This window comes from Motacilla alba, chromosome 3, assembly GCF_015832195.1.
Source record: "Motacilla alba alba isolate MOTALB_02 chromosome 3, Motacilla_alba_V1.0_pri, whole genome shotgun sequence".
Classification (NCBI taxonomy): domain Eukaryota; kingdom Metazoa; phylum Chordata; class Aves; order Passeriformes; family Motacillidae; genus Motacilla; species Motacilla alba.
In genome coordinates, this window is record NC_052018.1 from 33,981,169 (window position 1) to 33,999,424 (window position 18,256).

Genomic DNA, 18,256 nt, shown 5'->3' on the forward strand with positions numbered 1-18,256 from the left:
CAAAACTGCACCTTTCTCGGATTATATTTCTTTTTGGTCAGTTTTTTGGACAAATGCTGCCATTTTATCTTTTTGGAATTTAGGTGCATGTCTATAAAAGTCAAAGTTGGCAGAGCATTTTCTTCAAGAAATATGAGAGAGACAGAGAGTTTGGAAAGGATTTGTCCTGGTGTGCTCCCCTGAGGATCAAAGGAAGGTTTTCAGCTTTCCTGTATGCTACAACGTTCCTGATAGTGTCACACAGCAAAATCATACACTGATATGGTACCAGAGAAGTCAAGTACATCCCTGGCCCTGGGTTGTGTTTGCATCAGGAGCACAGGCAGCTTGTTTCTGCCTTGTGGTAGCAGAGGGGTGACACGGCTGACTAACCAGTGACTCCCTCGATTGCAACACATTATTGCCACAAATAGCCCTGCTTTCAAAAACTGTAATTATCGGCTTCCCCTCTGATGGGCTGATAAACGGGACTGGTTTTGGACAATATGAGAACAAGGTGGTCGTGCTGGACTGCCAAATGGAGCTGCCACAGGGAGCGTGAGGGTAGGAGTCTTCATATGGGAACAGTGCAAACAAAACCCCTTGGCATTTGTTCTAGTGACTGTTTATTCTGTACCTCTGCTTTCTGCCACAGCAAATCCATGGGGTTCTGCTGGGCTTTCCTCATCCCAGTGACAAGTCCTACATACTGCTAGGCAACTATTCACAAGATCTTTGTTTTCCTGCTCCAAGGGCAAGTTTCCCACCAATGTCTTCATGCACAGTTGAACTACATAAAACCGTTTCCAACCAACTAGCTCAGCTTCATTAACAAAAATTTATTTTCATTAGGTCCTTTTTAATTCTAACTGCTAGACTAGCAGCCAAGTAAGTGACAATTACTTATGGACTGTGGGATTGGTTATAGATACTATGTCACCCATGTAGACACATACATAAAGAGAGCACAAATTACTTAAGCCTAAATATCTGCCAGCAAATAAGAATCTCACTTTGAAAAGGCATAATACTGTTAATAGGCTCAATTCCAGAAAGATACAGAGTGTGAAATGAATAGATCTGAGCTCAGCAAAGTGCCTTGTTTTATATCCACTGCTAAGATGAAAAACTGTTCCTGAAGCATTGTTCCTGTTCTCCCTCCACTCCTGATGCTCTGTGCCCTACCAGCACATATGTTACTCAGGAAGACATACTACTCCTGTATAATTTGGCTATTCTGCCTCATACCTTAACATCTGGGAAGGTTAAAAAAAAAAAAAAAGAACAACCACACCACACCAAAACCACACACACACAAAACACAAACAAATGAATAAACACATCAACAAAAAAAATCCTTCAATTCACTTCTATTAAAACCTCAGAATATGCATAACTTGGCATAAATAACATAAGTTTACAAAATAATCTGTCTAATTATGAAAAATTTTGAGAGAAATAATTCTTATATCAATGAAGCCAGCTGCATATCTCTCCAGGCATATAACACTACCATCACTATTTAGGTATACAAATACTTGCTTTGTACTTAGCACTTTTAAATGATGTTGAGCTATAGATGTTAGCTACATCTATATTGGTAAATTAAACTTGTTAACCATGACTGTGTTAAAAAATTGTTGAGAAATAATTATTGAAATTAGACAGATCTATGCCAGAGGGGTTTCTAGTAATTTAACTGAAGAAAAGGTCAGGGTCCAAAAAGAAGCCCGAGTATTCTCAGAAATTTATCTGCAGCAAATCAGCCCAAATTGCAGAATGGGCTGCAATGGCTCTCACAGGCAAAGGGACTCATCTTGCCTCACAACAATGTATGATGAAAACACACAACTCTTGAATCTTGGGGGTTAGCCACAGGTTGTGCAGAGCTGTAGCAAGTGGCATTACAGGGAACGGTCGCACTGGGGCTTGCTTCACAGGAGGTGAATATAGCTCTTTGCCTAGAAGTAACTTAAACTCGATCATGTGGGTCTACCTCACCACTTCTCACCTTTCTGCACTGTACCAGAGGTGCTGGCAAGCAGTCAGGGGTGACAGATCTTTTTGCTGTCTTTTAAGTCTGTTTGGAAACAGGTGTACAGCTTCAGATCAAGGAATCCACCTCCATGCTGAAAGGGGAGGTAATGCCAAACTGGCAGTATTCCTCCTTTCTGCCCACCTGACCCATACCTCTAGCTCCTTGTTGAGAGCTGTCTATTTATTTTTTAAAAAGATTTACTTTAGGTAGCTACCAGTGCAATGTAATGACTGAAGCAAGCTTTAGAAAGAACAAGCTTTATCAACTTCGTGCAAGAACCCTTTGAGTGCCAATCAAACACCCTTTGAGTGCCTATATCGACATTGGTGGGAGGTGTTTGATAATATGCAATCAAGTGTTAATAATAGTGAGCATAATTATCTCCCTTTTGATCACCTCATGGCCCCCAACATCCATGCACCCTGGGCAGCACTTCTGTTATGCTCATTCTTTCAACAACAGATTGCCCTCAGTACTTCTGGCCAAGTCAAGCCCCTTTCCCGGTTTTCTTGTTGAAGAGTAATTCTGATCATTATCTCGTTTGGAGAAAAGAGGAAGCAGAGTCAAAATATAACAGGGTCTGTGTAGTGACTGAAATGTGTCTTATGCTTACTATTATTGACACTTGATTGCATATTATCAAACACCTCCCACCGATGTCAATATAGGACTGCTTGCTATCGCCATAGCCAGAGCCAGCATTTTATAGCGAACCTGTCAATTATCAGCAGTTTCCTACCAGTAGCTTAATTTTTTTTTTTAATACCTCCCCTTGTTTTTCTTCTCAGTGAAGTCAGCTGTGAGTCCTCCCACCACTTATGGGTTTCACACTGGTTATCAGGACTGGCAGTACTCAAAGCACAGGAAGTGGGGTGCAGTGACTGTGGTTGTCACTACATGCGTGTGGAACGTGACAGTTCATGCGACGGTGTGCGTGAACCTTAGCTGAAGTTATTAAACATGCTTTTTTTACCCTTCTCTATTTGTGCAGTCTTCCTCTTAGATATATTCTTTTCAAGCATAATAAGTTTTTGGGAAGCTAAAGTCAGAAATCCTTCTTTTGCATTTTCTAAACATATCTGGAGAATCATTAAGGAAAGAAGAGCTTCTGTTTACAATTTTGTCTTGCTCTTTGTAACTCTAATGATTGAAGTTTGATTATGTTGTAAATTAATGTATTTATTTTTTTCTATCATCTGTCACTATATAATCTTACTGTCCAAATTTATTCTCCTTATTCAAAAAAAGAAGGGAAGGGAAGGGAAGGGAAGGGAAGGGAAGGGAAGGGAAGGGAAGGGAAGGGAAGGGAAGGGAAGGGAAGGGAAGGGAAGGGAAGGGAAGGGAAGGGAAGGGAAGGGAAGGGAAGGGAAGGGAAGGGAAGGGAAGGGAAGGGAAGGGAAGGGAAGGGAAGGGAAGGGAAGGGAAGGGAAGGGATCTTTAACTTTTTTAAAGAAGGATCATTTTAGAGAAAAAAAAGTTCTGAATTTTATAAACATAATGAAGTCTCAGAAGTTGAAACCAAACGCAGAAGTAGAAATGCACATATATTGTTTAAAATGTGTGTGTTATTCTTTGTTTGAAATATCACAAATAAAATGTGTCAAGTGACAGTTAGGCTAATCTTTCACAAGAGAACTGCAGTATGCACCAACATAAAACTGAGACTATCCACAAAGCTTAACCACTTGATTTCATAAGTAACTGCCTTCTGTTTTAAAGACTTCAATTTGTTGGACAAGAAGGAAGTGGTAAGCCAAAGAGTGATTGTAATCTATGATCCATCACCACAGACAGGGCTGATGCATGATCAGTGCAAAAATAGAGAGTAGTAAAACAGAAAATGAGATAAACCAGATAATGTGAGTACAAGATGGTTGCTTATTTGTCTGTGAATCATGAGAAAGTGGTGACTTCATTGCACATGAAACATTGTAAAATGATAATACTTAGGTCTACAGCTTTCACATGCCCAAAGGACTGTGCAGGCTGTGAAACTGAAATTGTTCTTGGGAAATGATGTGATTGCATCTCAACTGCCCATTGGGGCAGTTATTTCTGGTGGCCATGGATTGCAGGCATTTAGAGGGTAAAAAATGCATCTGAAATGAAACCTGTACCATTCTCAGTGGAATGCCTGGTGCCTTCTTTTTATATAGCAGTGCTTACTACAAATACTCAACCAAGAGTTTGTTCCAGAGCACACCAGCAAATACATCTGTATGCCTGCAGTATGACTCCTGCACATAACCTCAAGTGCCCATTATACCAGTCTAATAATATTTTTCCATGGAAACAGAAATAAACACTCTGTAAGGAGATGACAAAGGATATTTTCCTGACAGCTTTTTATAGCAAAAAGGTGTACAAGAAGGAGTCTTGACAAGTTAGATATATTTAGGTCATGAAGCCATTTCTTTTGTCCAGTATTTCTAGAAATGTCTGCATTTCAGCATCTACGGCTGACTTTGACTATGAAAAACTGCCCAAGTTAATATATGCTGTGTTATTCTTGAGCAATGTCAGAAATTTCTAAAAAACATTTCCAGGGCACTGCTAGCACTCCTGCAGCAGAAGTGGTGGAAATTTGGCAATTGCTGTATATGACATGGAAGAGGTATTCACGTTCCCTCTGTTATGTAGTTGTCTTGAAACCATGTAAACCTTCTTCAGCCAAATAAATACACTTGAATACAGCAATATTTCATTCTAGTGTCTCCAGGACTGTGCAACTGTTTCTGAACTGAAAATCCAGATTCTTCTCAAGGTAGCCAGACCTATCCTGCTTCAGTGAAACTGAACTTCTTTGAACTTTGGACTTTCCTCTTCACAATCCCCTCTATGAAGCAAGAATAAGAATAAAACTGATGAGCCACACTGAAAAGATGGGGGAAAAAAACGAAAAGACCACTTCTGTTATCAGAAAAGGTATCAACATTATTTTCTTGCTGACAGATAACACACACACCACCCATCACCTTTCCCTGTCAAACAAGTACTGAAAATTTATCTCATATTATTAATACACCTCTTTCTGACATGATGATTAACTATGTTTTCCTCTTTGTCCAATTCTGTCTGTAGACATTGGTTGGCCTTGTCATGTTTTGATTTGCAGCTGAAGCAGATACTATCTCCAGGCACCAGCCTTTCCCCCACCAAATTGAGATGTGTACCTCACAAATCAGCTCTCAAATAACATATTGAGATGAACCTGAAAAAAATACAAAAAATTACAGTAGCAATGGCTTTCCCCATTTCCAGTGACATCTTCTGTGTCTGAAGTTGAAACAAGCTGCTCAATGCACAATACTGCAATGTACTTCAGTGGCTTCTAAACAAAGAAAGCTTCTCTCAAACACTTACTCTCTGTGCTCAGTCGCTGTTTGCATGCCTATCCCTGAATATTCCCTAAAACTACTGATTTAAAAAAAGGCTAATGGGACTAATCATTGCTAATTATAATAATCATTATCATTATTTTTTCACATCCAGAACAGGTTTTATCCTCTCAATTTTCCTTAATTAGAAGGTTTTCCTGAAGTTTTCTTTATTTAATGAAACATACTGTAGTAAGGTTTCTTTTTCCATGCACATTGTGATTTTGAAAGAAAAAAAAAAAGGAGACATAACATTATATTTAAACCCAAAGTTTCAAAATGGTAGAAGGGTTTGAACATAAAAGCCTATATATATGATCCACTGTATAACTTAAATACTGTGGGGATAAGGCAATCTCAGCAGAGTTTGTTGGTGCTCTCCAGTGGAACTGGAACAGTTATTACCCAGCAGACACCCTTACAGGCCTGGACATCCATGTGTTTTTCAGCAGATTTAAACTCTTCAGCATTTAATAATTTTTATTACTTGAGCCCCTGGTAATCATACAAAACAACAAAGGAATCCAGTGCAGAGATCTCTCATTCTGTTATCTGAGTTTGCTCTGCATGAAAGAAGGTAATTTAGCTCAGAAATTTCACAAACAACCTAAAACCTGCAGGATTTTTCAAGAGATTAGGGTCTCATGTCCACGAACCCAGCACCAAGGGGTATGGTCGTACTTCTCAGTAAGAGAGGTCCAGTGTGGGAACCACACACTGGACCCTTGATCAGTTTCCCCATGAAGACACTTCTCACCTCTGGTTTGGACTACTTTAACAAGCATTCTGCTGGGCAGTGCCTGAACATCATGGGAGCTGCTCTCAGTTCATGATGGTCAAGGGTACATATGTTTTGGCTCTCTCCCAACAACGCAGCCTTGTAACAGCATCCTAGTCAATGCTGAATCTTTGAACGCACCACATCCTAAAGCATAAAACACACACCTTCTAATTTGTATGCTAAAAACATTCGTCTGGTGGGTTGTAACACAGACTCTGTATTATTTCAGGCAGTCTGAACAGCAAAGAGACATAAACATGTCTTAAGGCCAAAGGGTGTCCAGGAGACCTTAGAACCAATTTATACTTAGCGTCCATTTGAGATGGTGCATTGGACATATGGTCCCAGGGTCTGATCTGTGCCTGTGATGTTTTCAGCAATACAGGCATTGCATAATGCCCACTCTGTCTTCCTGGATGCCACAAAGTCCCAGCCTGAGGCTGCCCCTTGTAAAATCCAGTCTTTCAGGTTACAGCTTATTAACATGGAGATGCGCACGTACACACAATTCAAGCTATCATTTTACAGCACAAGAGGTCCTCTGCACGAGTACATGGCATATGCAATCAGGCTGTGCTTATTCCCTCTGGCTCTGAGGCCATCTGGCACTAGTGAAGTCTATTATCATCCAAATAAGGGTGCCCGCATCCAAACTACATGTTGGGCATGGTGCCTGGCCCGTGCTAATTCTCAAAACATGCCCAGGAACTGTTTGGAAGAGGCCTGGGCTGACTGCCCAGGGACAAACCATTCCAGGGACTGCTCAAACAATTTAACAGTGTAGACAATGGAGTTAGTGCCTGGGTCTGTCTTCTGGCACTGTGTAATTTCCAGTATAAGCAGAGCCTGCAAGTGCAATGGAAAAGGCTGATTCCTTCATGGGGCACATTTCTCTCTGAGTGGCATAAAGCACTTCAAATCTACTGCATCTTAAGAATGTCTTCAGAGATCAAAAGACTTCTGGAAGTCAAACTGTGTGTATTTTACTGTATCCTGGAAACACTGCAGATTGAGAACCTGAAAGTATAATAATGAACTGATATAGGAAAGATCCATTTGGAATATTTGTGTCTGTATGTTCAATGCAAGTGGGCAGAGTTCTGGAGGAGCGCAGGCAAGCCAAGGTACCAAGGGGTGTGCAGAGGAACAGGCTTGCATGAGCAAAGACATAAAAAGCATTCAGCTGAGGAATCTAGAGCCAAACAGCTTTCAGGATGTTGGAATATCACATCCATAGTGGTGAGCATGGTTTTCACTCCTTTGGTTTTCTCAGATTTGTGGAGAGACCACTTACAAATAAAGGGAAAGAAAAAAAAAAAAAAAAAACAGAGAGCCTTTAAAGTTCCCCATTTCAACTATGTACCCTGTATCCATTTTAAACAAAGTAAGATGGGGAAAAAAACCAAAAAACAACCCAACCATATTTTCCCATTTATTCTAGGTTGAACGCTAAGAAACTGAAATAGAAGTTTCTATAAACATGAATTGTTTTTCAGAATCAACATTCATGGATATACCGGAACACAAGATGCTTCCAAAACCCCATTTCTTCTTTTTTGTAGTTAGTCCTAGGAAATGGGATAGTAAATGGCTTCTGCAAAGTAACAGGCTTTTTCTTAAACAATCAGAAGTGTAGTTGGCTTCTTCACTTATCAGCACCAGTGCAAACCCGCAGGACAGTGACATTTCGCATGGCAATAGCCAGTATACAGAAACTTGAGTGTGAAAAGGATTTCCCTGGGCTCAGCTGTCTGCGACTGCTGCTGACCATGCCAAATGGTTCCAGATATTTATGAAGCTCCATCTTCATAACTAGATCATTTGCCTCCAAGACAGAGATGTTCCTGAATTTTAACTCTCTGAGAGTCAGAAACTTGAAGTTACTCACAGCAAGTGTACACCATTGCTCCTCTTGACATCACTGTCATTGCTGAAATCTTTCTGCTTCCCACTCTGCTGTTCACAGAGACAAGGCCTTCCCACTCTCAAACTTGGGACCAACAAAACCTGAAGAACCAAAGTTCTTTGCACTGTTAATGGCAAACCTTCAATAACTAACACTTATTTTCAACAGGAGGTTATCTCATTCAGATATCAGAACAGCTTGGCACAATCATCCTTTGAAAGATAGGTTGCATTTTTTATCTTTCACAGCAACAGCTTTCACTCTCTTTCCTAATACTCTCAAACTACTCAAGTCAGACTAACGGACATGAAGTTTTTCTTTCCCTTTCATAGATACAGGCATTACAGCAAGTGTGACTATAAGAATAATCTCATGAGCTCACAAAAACAGTGTTAATGAATATCACAGTTCTTTTTTATCCTTTATATTTCTTTGTTTCTTTTCTTTTCAGGTCTATTTGGGGGAATTTTTTGGATGTTTTTGGTTGGTTGGGAGGTTTTAATTATAATTTGCATAAAGGAAGAGTCAGAAAATGAGGATAGTACAAAAGTGCAGAAAAACATTGAAAATTTAATTTTTTAACCTTAAACTCTGCTCTATCTTAAATTATAGAATAAAGACCTCCCAGTTAAAAGATCAGATTTTGTCACTGACATTTTTATCAAGAAAAACATACAAAATCCAGGGGTTTCTTTGAGAATCGGCAAATCCCACTGAATGAAAATCCACAGGAGTCTCATTGTATTACTGCAGTGCAGGTATTAGTCAACTCATTCAATTCACTTGCAAGGCTCAGTATGTGTCCTTCTGCCTCTAAAGTTGAAGTAGTCTTAGCAGATCGTAAAAGAAAAGGCACTTTTTCCCCCCATTACTGAAAAATCCTTAAATAGACTCATGGATTTAATTTAAAGGATCTGGCAAAATGAGCATTCAGTAGAGGAAGTTTCAGCTGAAAACAATTTATTTGTGAACGCTATAAGCAATTAAAAAAATATATTTGGACTGGAAGTTAGACTCTAACCATAACTAGCAGACGCTCATTCACCCAGATTTGCTGAGAAATTGTCAAGGTAGAGCTGCAGGTACCCTTGATCCGTGTGTGCTGACCACTACATCGTACACGTGTGGGAATCACGGGAGCCATACCACGCGTCGGTCATACGAGCTTCTGACTGCAGGCGCTGCTTTCGAGCAAACCGCAGGCAGAATTGTTGTCACAATTATGCCAGCACTTAACCTCATTTTGGTTCGTTTATATTTAAGTTTTGCTGTCTTTCCAGAGCTGTGCATCGCTTACGACAGCTACTGTGTTTGGGTTAAGTTTCTGTATTGCTTCCAAGTTTGCGTAAATCACAAGCTGTGGATGTCTGGTATCCAAATGGACTTTTTTTGTCATAAGCGGCTTCTACCATTTCCATCAAACATAGGCCTTCTCTTACTTTTGACACCTAAATAACTGCAATGACTTTTTCTCTCAGTTCATGTATTCTTTTGATTTTCCCCGATTTTCCTTAATATAATTCTGTGTGCCTTTTACCTTTCTGCCACCATCTGCTTTCTGAGATTACCAGACAATTCTCACACTTTCCTTTCTTCTGGTGTCCTTTCATTGTCTCGTATAATTTCTAAAAGTAGACAAACGTAAATGCCAAGCTGCACATACACATAGGTATTTGCATCGATTCCTAGTATAACTACATTATCTACCTTTACATTTATCTACCTTTTCTTTCATGCTTTTCTGGTCATGGTTAGTTCCATTTGATTCTTTGTGACCTACCTCTTCAGAGAGCGCTCAGATTTATACAGAAATTCATTCAATATTTCTGTGAAATGGAAAATATAAACTCTCCAGGGTATGAACTATTTGCTTCTCTCACATTTGTCTTTGTTTGTTTCTGTAGAGTGCTGCGCATGCCTAAGTTTAAAATACTAAGCATAAGGGCCAATGTCATTAACTCCTCAAACCCCAAAGCCTCATGCCAGGTTAATTTTCAGGTGACTACTCTGCATAAGCTCAGTTTCCCTCAGTCTGGGGGACAGGATAGCTCCAGGGACTGGATTCATGCCTCTGTCTTCATTTAAACTTGGTGAGGTATCAAATGTCTGGATGAACGTGGCATATTGTAGGCATAAATTGTTATGTTAACCTACTTGAGAGATGCCAAACAAAAGCAATATTTTTAACTTTTCTCATCTTCAAGTGACAAAACTTGTTGTGAACATGGTGTCCAGGTTCACATTATACACACACACACACACACACACATAAAACTCCCACTGACCCCCAGTGCTGCTTTATAAACTCAACAAGAGTCTGCAGGGAAAAACTGCTTTTGGAAAACTATATTGGGAACAAATTTTGTCATCAGTAAAATCACTCAGTTTCTGGTTAATATCTAGTAATTCAGTACACAGAAGCAATTTATGTCAATGATACCATACTGTCTCATATCTAATAACCTTTCTCAGAACAGCTATACATATCTAGAAAAATAAATTATCAATCATTACTGCAAGATTAATCTGCCAAAAAGACAGAGACCAGAGATTACTTACGAGCTGTGTACAAGAAACATTCTTCTTCCCATTTTGGAGGTGTACTCTGTAACAGTGTTGAGTCCCCATCTTGACGTACTCACGATTGCCCAGGCCTCCCTTCCCTCACAGCTCTTTCTGTGCCTGTGGTTTGGAAGCTACGGCCCTCTCCCTGTAACTTAACATGAGACACGGTGCACATTATGAAGAGCTCTCAGAAGGAGCAGTTGAAGACTCCAGCACGATGGGACCTCCCTGAAAACCCAGCTCTGTGGAAACACTGGCATCCCTCAACCCCATCAGTTACAGAGAGACCCTTCCCTGTACTGGATCACCCAACCCTTCCACCACCACAGTTTTCTTCTGTCCTTCACCTACGTTGCGCAAGTATTCATTCACTCCTCACTGACAAAACTACAAATCACAGTTTCCTTTCTCTCCTTGCCTCTCTCTCCTAAATCTCTTCTCTACATGTCCATCATCCTTTTCTCTATTTTATTGTTATGTTTTGTCACTTATAAATAGACATCTCTTTGTGTCTGACCTTTGGTTTGCAAAGCCTTCTCCGCCCTATGGCTGAGAGGCCATTTTGGTCTTTCTGGTTTTGCAGTTCTCCCAAGAATGTAATTTCCTTGGGAAAAGGAAGAAGCAAAATTTAAAAAAAAAAAAAAAAGAAAGCAAATCTTCCCCTTCATATCAAAATCCATTCATCCACTTCTAATTTTAGTTTCCCTTAGTGAATGAGACCCTGTAATTAAAACATTGGCAGATGAGAATATTATAGAGCCTTGCAGTTCAAGTGAACATTATTGTTAAACGTAATAATTTTGTGTCTGACAGTCTAGTAAATTGACTGAAAACATGTAGGACCATCCAGATTAAGGCTTGCAAGGACCAGCTTACACTGCATCATTCAGACTCTGTTTCCACAGGTAGTATTTGCAACAGGACTAAAACCAACATCCTGCTGATAGAGGCCAACATACCAGGGCCACTGCTGACCTCTACCAGCAGATGTTTTAACTTTGTTTTCACAGGGGTGCCATTTATCTTTCTTGGAAACCTTTCATTCACACATGTGTTGAATGTCACACATATGGACCTTTGCAGAACCAAGCTGCCAAAAGTGTTTCCTTCCCACCACCTAAGCATCCATATTCCATATATCTGTCATTTTCCTAACCTAGCTAGAAGGATTCAAATTACTAAGTGCCATGCTCAACAAAACAAATGCCAGTGTCCATAAGCATTTTTATTAGTAGTTTCACTTACAAGAGACTCCCTACAGCCACCCATTCCTATCCTTACTTCCTTCCATTTCATTAGCCATTTCTTCCATCCCCAACCTCATTTCTGTCCCAACCCTAAATACAGCTGCACCAACAAAACTGAGGCAGCTGTGAGCAGCATTGCAGAGGTAGGAACAAATGCCTGGGGAAGGAGATTTTAATGTGTAGCCTCCCTTAAACATGCTTTATGAAGATCAGATTGATTCAAAGAAGAACTATCCCATGACACAGAAACAATCTGAACATTTTACTGATGACATATACCTGTGACAGAACTAAACAGGGATTTTGCCTTTATTACATCAGCAAGATGCAAGGGTGCAAATCCTAGTCAGTCTTCTACCTATGTGTTCTAGAGATTTTAGCCTAACAACTGAAATAATACAGCACATACTTTTGTCAGGTAGGAAAAAAGGAGCAAAACTCAGGAATATGGGTAAATGTCAAAAAACAGAGCCTAGGAGGTCATTAACAGTTTTAAAAATCCCTAGAAAATAAGCAAGGATGTGAACCCCCAGATCACAGCATGTTAGGTCTCTACTCTTTCCCCTCATCTACCTTACAATGCAGAAGATATGGCTGCATGTATCATCATTTCATCATTAAGTTTTCTCTCAGACTGAATATGAGTCAGAATTTCTCACAAAGCAAATCAGGCCTTAGAGAATTAGGAAGGAGAAATGGATCATGTATCTTCATGAGGAAGAGTATCCTTTTCTTATGAGGAGTGACAACAGGAGCTGGGCCTGTTTAGTGTAGGGAAGACTGAGAGGGGTTCTCATCAAAACGCGCAAACATCTCAAAGGTGGGTGCCAAGAGGATGGTGGGTGCCAAGAGGATGGTGGCAGATTCTTTTCAATGGTGCCCAGTGACAAGATGAGGAGCATTGACCATAAAATAAAGCACAAGCAGTTCTTCCTCAACCTGAGGAAGAATTTCTTTACATTGAGGGTGTCAGAGCCCTGGAACAGGCTGCCCCGGGAGTTCATGGATCTCCCTCTCTGGAGAATTCCAGACCCACCTGGACAGGTTCTAGGTGACCCTGCCTTGGCAGAGGAGTGGGACTGGATGATCTCCAGAGGTTGCTTCCAACCCTAACAATTCTGTGGTTCTTGTCACACTCTCTGGAGATAGGAATGCAGGGCTGTGCTTTCTTCTAAAATAAGGAGGGAAATGGAAGACACTGGCTGCTTTTTGCTAGAATTTATGCAGTTGAGTAATTCTTTGCTTTGCTTTAAATGAAGAGGAAATATTTTTATATAAAGAAATAAACCAGGCTTGTTTAGATAGAATTTACAGTAGATTTTTTAAAATTTCCAAACCAGTTTCAAAAAAAAGTCTACAATCCTAAATCCCTAGCTTGCATCCACATTTTACTGATGCAACACACTGGAATAAAACATGAATAGAAGTATTTAAATTGTGCTGTTTCAGTTTTAATCTGACCTCTCCGTTAACACCTTAACAGCTCTTTTTGGGGGGAAGATCTGTTGTCACAAAGCTCATCTAGGGTTTTCCTGGTAAATTTGCTGGGCCTTCCAGTCCCTGTACAGATGATGTGTTGTCCTGTCCATTTTGGTATTAGCTAGCCAAAAGGGATGGTGTGTTAATTGATGATGGGTATAGCTTTCAACCTTCAATTATGGTTTTCACTTAAAGTGTTGCAGGACCAGCCTGTTTAAAGTCTCCTGAATATTAAATTTGGGATGTTTTGCCTGTAGTGAGTGAATTTGGGCTACAACTGAGAGATGTCCAGTATTTCTTGTATCTAGTGATCCCCAGAAGTTCAGTGGAAGTACCTAGTAGGAAAGTAGGCTCTTTGCCATAAGTTTGTCTTTCCCCTGCTCTCATCTGCATGCATTGCATCATGCCAGGAGGCAGACAGTTCTCTCACCCATTACTCCAGCCTTCCCTGGGAGCCTTCCGTGCCTTTTATAAACTCATTTCTCATGCCTGGAAATAAAGGGTTAGTCTTCCAGATTTCAGCTGAAATAATGTGTTGAGCAGCCTATGAAATCCAGCATCTCTCTTTCATGTCCCCTCCTCCTGAGAAGGATTTCACTGTCTTAATCCCAAGAGATTTTAATGTGCAAACTACATACCAGAGGAGAACACTACACACCCATCCAATGTGCATGGAAAGCAGGATGAATCCACTAATGTTGCTATATGACATGAACTCACTGCTTCTTCCCAGGAATATTGCCAGTGAAGGTATTCAAGGTCATCTTGCACAGAAAAGAGACATATCACACACACATGAATGATTGTTCCTTGAACTACAGCTAACTTCACAGAAAGCTGAATTAATCTCGGCCAAGTTAAAATAAAATATTCCAGAGACTAAAAGTATTGTGCAGGGAAGCTACAGAAGCTGTCCAAATGGATTATTAACAGTACAAGGAAGAGTGGACAAAATGTTATTGGTGGAAAAGAGCTTAGGCATCCAGTTAGAGATAAGAATTTAAATTTCATTGTATTCCATCATTTCAAAAGCAGGCATCTGTAGCACCAGCCTGATACATGTGGGTCCCCTTTTTTTTTTTTTTTTTGCCCTGAAGGGTATTCCCCAGCTCATCTAGATACTCCTTGGCTTACTTTTAGTTTAAGTCTACATTAAGTTCAGATGTGTATGTGGACATACTTGTCAGTCATATTGCTATAATTTGTTAAAGAAAAATAAAAGTGAAGCTGCCTGAATAAAAGTGTACAAATCATATTAGACTAAGTAGGGAGCTTCTGTTCAGTTTGATCCAAATACAGTAGTTAATATGGCAATAATGCATAGTAAAATAGGTAGAACATATTGCTATAAAATATCAGTTCTCAGGTTATGTACATGAACTTATATCTTATCATCTAGGATTAATATCTTTACAGTACAAAATCCTTTCCTCTACACCCAAATTTCCAACCATCAATGTCATTCAGACATCCTGAATTGCTGGTCTATAGAAGTCAAACAGTACTAAATTTACTTCTGGATGCATAAAGATTTTCACAGTTAGAGCTCCTTGTATTAAATGTCATTCATATTTCACAACTAAATGGAAGACAGCAATCCCCATCCAGGGGTATCCATCTCATCAGCTGGTGTTGAATCCCATAAATTTTGTGTGCACCAAATTAATTTTCTTGGTTTTTAACGTGTAAAACCTGTTCAATATGTGCCATAGTATAGCTACAGTTATAGTTTTTCTGGATGAGTCCCTACCCCAGGCAGAGCAGTAGTCACAAAACAGCTCAATAAAATGGATCAACTGTGGACCTAAGGCCTGGATCCACTTTGCAGGAGTGATTCCTTCTGACATTCTTGCCTTATCTTCAGTCTCATCACCTCTTTGCAGCTCTCCTCCCTTACAAGAGGTAGGTCTTTTTCCTGAGGAAATAGCTCATGATATATATTTCAAGTAATGAATTCCAAAAGGAACACAGACTTCTAGCCCACAAGCTCTTGGATATCTGACCTGAATAAATGGGACTGCAAGCCCCTCAAACTGTGTAATCATCTCCCTTGGGCACAAACCAATTCAACAGAAAAATTAATTCCAACATGATTCACAACTAAGTGTTTCATTCGTTGTGAGCAAAGAGTTCTCAGTATTTTAGTTCCCATAGGGAGAGGGAGAGGGAGAGGGGATATTTTAACTATCGACTACAGTTTGGGGTAAAATAAGCACTGAAACACTTCCCCAGAAGTGTTAGGTTGGGTTTTTTTGTTTTTTCTGGTTTTTTTTCTCAGCTTGATTTTTCCATCTGTAGGTGAGAAAGAAGATGAGAAGGCAGCAGAAGACAGATATGGTGATGAAAGCTGGAAAAGAAGTAAGAAGGATTGTGTTAGCACTTGCATCCCGTCTCAACTACAGAAAATACCATGAGTTCCTGTGGACTGAAAGGCTGTAGATGTGTACAATGCATGCACTGACACAAGCCAAAAAAAAAACCCTTTGCTTTGGTTTTTTGTTTTGGGTTTTTTTGGGTTTTTTTGGTTTTTTGGGGTTTTTTTTTTGTTTTTTGTTTTTTTTCCTATCAGCACCAGAAACATGAGTTTTGCCCCTTGCTAGAGGCCTGAACTCTTCTTGTGCACATTTTAGAGTATGATTCAGACTAAGTTCTTTTTTTGTCACTGGCCCCATTACCTAATGTTTTGCAGTCCTGCCCAATAAAGATTTATTCATCTCATATGTTCCTTGTTGTGACCTTATGTTCGGCCGCAGTTGGACTGTTTTGCACTCCAAGGCTCTTTCCTCAGCATTCCAAACCTGGGAGCTGCTGTGCCTGGGAAGACCAGCCTGCAGAACCTCACTGGACAGAAAAACAGCCCTTGAAAGCCCAAACTTTTTAAAACAAGCATTCAGCCTCATCTGTTTTGTTATTGCACTAATACTGCCCTGAGGAAAATCACAAATAAGAGTCCAATATATTTCAAATATGTTATTTAACTGAAGCATGTTTTCTTAGATTCCGTTGAAATATTGCAATGCTTAACGTTTCTTTGAACACCCCTACGTGCTGCTTATGATGAAAGTACCTGACCCAAATTTTCACTGAAAATAGGAACCCACTATGAGGTTTTATGTGACTGAAGTGGGCACTGTACTCAGTGGGCCAGCCCCCTGATCCAGACTTATTTCTCACTGCAGTTTTCTGCAGCAAAATCGCATCCTTTCACAAACTGTGTGCAGCTGTGCTGTTCAGAAAATGTGACTCAAAAGTTTTCTTTTAAAGCATTTCCATCCTTCACTCTCCCTTGCTGGCCAGAAGTTCATGAGGATCATCCCCACATTTGTTTTAATCCCTTCAGCATTTAGTTCCTCAATCCAGCTATTTTTCCCTCCTGGTGAAATCCCATGGCCAATCTTGTACTGAGAGCTATCAGCAACACTTCTTTCTCTGCTCAGAGAAAATCAATGATTAACACAGGAGAGGCTCAGTGCTGACATATCTTAGGAAAGGTGCTGTTTCAGTATCATGAGATACTCACCTTCTAATAGTTATTTGACAATGATCAAAAAATCTGTGATATTAATTGCAGCTAATTTCTCCTACTCACCATGCTGAAAGTGAAGTTCAAACTGTGCAGGATTAATGACTCTTTGCTACTTATGAGGTTCTTTATAGCTAATTTGTCACCATCCATCAAGCTTAGTTCATGCATGTATTCAACAAAATGAGCAAGGCTTTAACTATCGGGGAAGGTGAGTTAATAAAAAATAATGAAGGCTATTTCTTAGACACTCTGAGGAGCTCAGTACTTGAATCTTTCAACTTGCATTTATTTATCCAGATGACCATTTAATGCAATCTTCCATTTTTCTTTATTAATTTTGCTCAATATATTGTTTTACCACATATTTCACTATCTGTAAAAAAAAAACAACTAAGACACCAAGAACATAAAAAATAAGCTACCATTATTACATCAGTGATTTTGATAGGAGGAGGTGGGGCTAGTAAAAAGGTTGTTTAATCTGCACTGTATTCACTGACTTTACAAGGGACCTATCTTTTGCTCTTGACGTAAGTCACAGAAAGTTGTGGTTGAGGTGTAGCCACTATCTGAAAAGTACTTTTCATTGATCTGAGAAAGAACATCTGGGGAGACTGCCATTGTGTATTTCCTCAAAAAATCATAATATCAAGCCTTTCCTTCAGATTGTCAGATTTGTCTGTGATAAAAAATTCAACAGTGTTTGACCTAGAAACCTCAGACTTAAATAATAAGAGTTGCAGAAAAACATTTTTTAAACAGGATTGCATTTCACAGCTTCAGAAAAATGTGAATTCACCTCACTTTGTGTGGGTTCTCTGAACAGGGAAATCAAATTCCCTTTGGATTCTTCCCCTCTGAGCAAGGGTGAGACTGAGTCATCCTCCATTTGTTTGTCTTTGATGACAAATATTACTCTCAACTTAAAAACAATGTCAGCAAGAAAACAGAGCATCTGGAGCTTGTTCAGTTATTCTTCTACCTTTCTAAAATGCTACATAATAAATATGCATATTGTTCATTTTAAACACTTGAATACCTCCACTGGCTTTAGCTGGGATGTTTCTAACATTAAAATTTGCTGTATGAAGACCATCATACTTACTGAAGCTGTGCCCCATTTGTGGTAGCAATGTGGCATTCCTGGCAGCAATACAAACCTTGAAATTCCTTAATTTAGAAATACTCTTCTGAGAGCACCATGACATTCAGGATTTAACATAACCACTTATGCTGAAAGTGCCACCTATACCCAGATGGGTAGGTTTTTGGACAAACCACACTGTTGTCCTGCAGAGAACACTGGTAAGACTGCCAGTCTTGCCTTTGAAAGCTGCTGATTCCCTCTGTGCACCTGG

The 18,256-nt window shown here is 39.7% G+C and overlaps 1 long non-coding RNA gene across 4 annotated transcripts in view; it reads left to right on the forward strand.

Moving 5' to 3' along the window:
* Positions 1-16,070, forward strand: part of LOC119699751 — a 43,916-nt gene extending 27,846 nt beyond the window's left edge. For 3 of the 4 annotated variants that reach the window (XR_005256521.1, XR_005256518.1, XR_005256519.1), the window contains 2 exons: positions 4,728-4,942; positions 15,671-16,070. This is a non-coding gene — a long non-coding RNA (uncharacterized LOC119699751). Of the gene's footprint in view, positions 1-4,727; positions 4,943-10,751; positions 11,007-15,670 lie in introns of all 4 variants that reach the window. The other variant, XR_005256520.1, reaches the window with a different exon arrangement.
* The last annotated feature ends 2,186 nt before the right edge of the window (positions 16,071-18,256 follow it).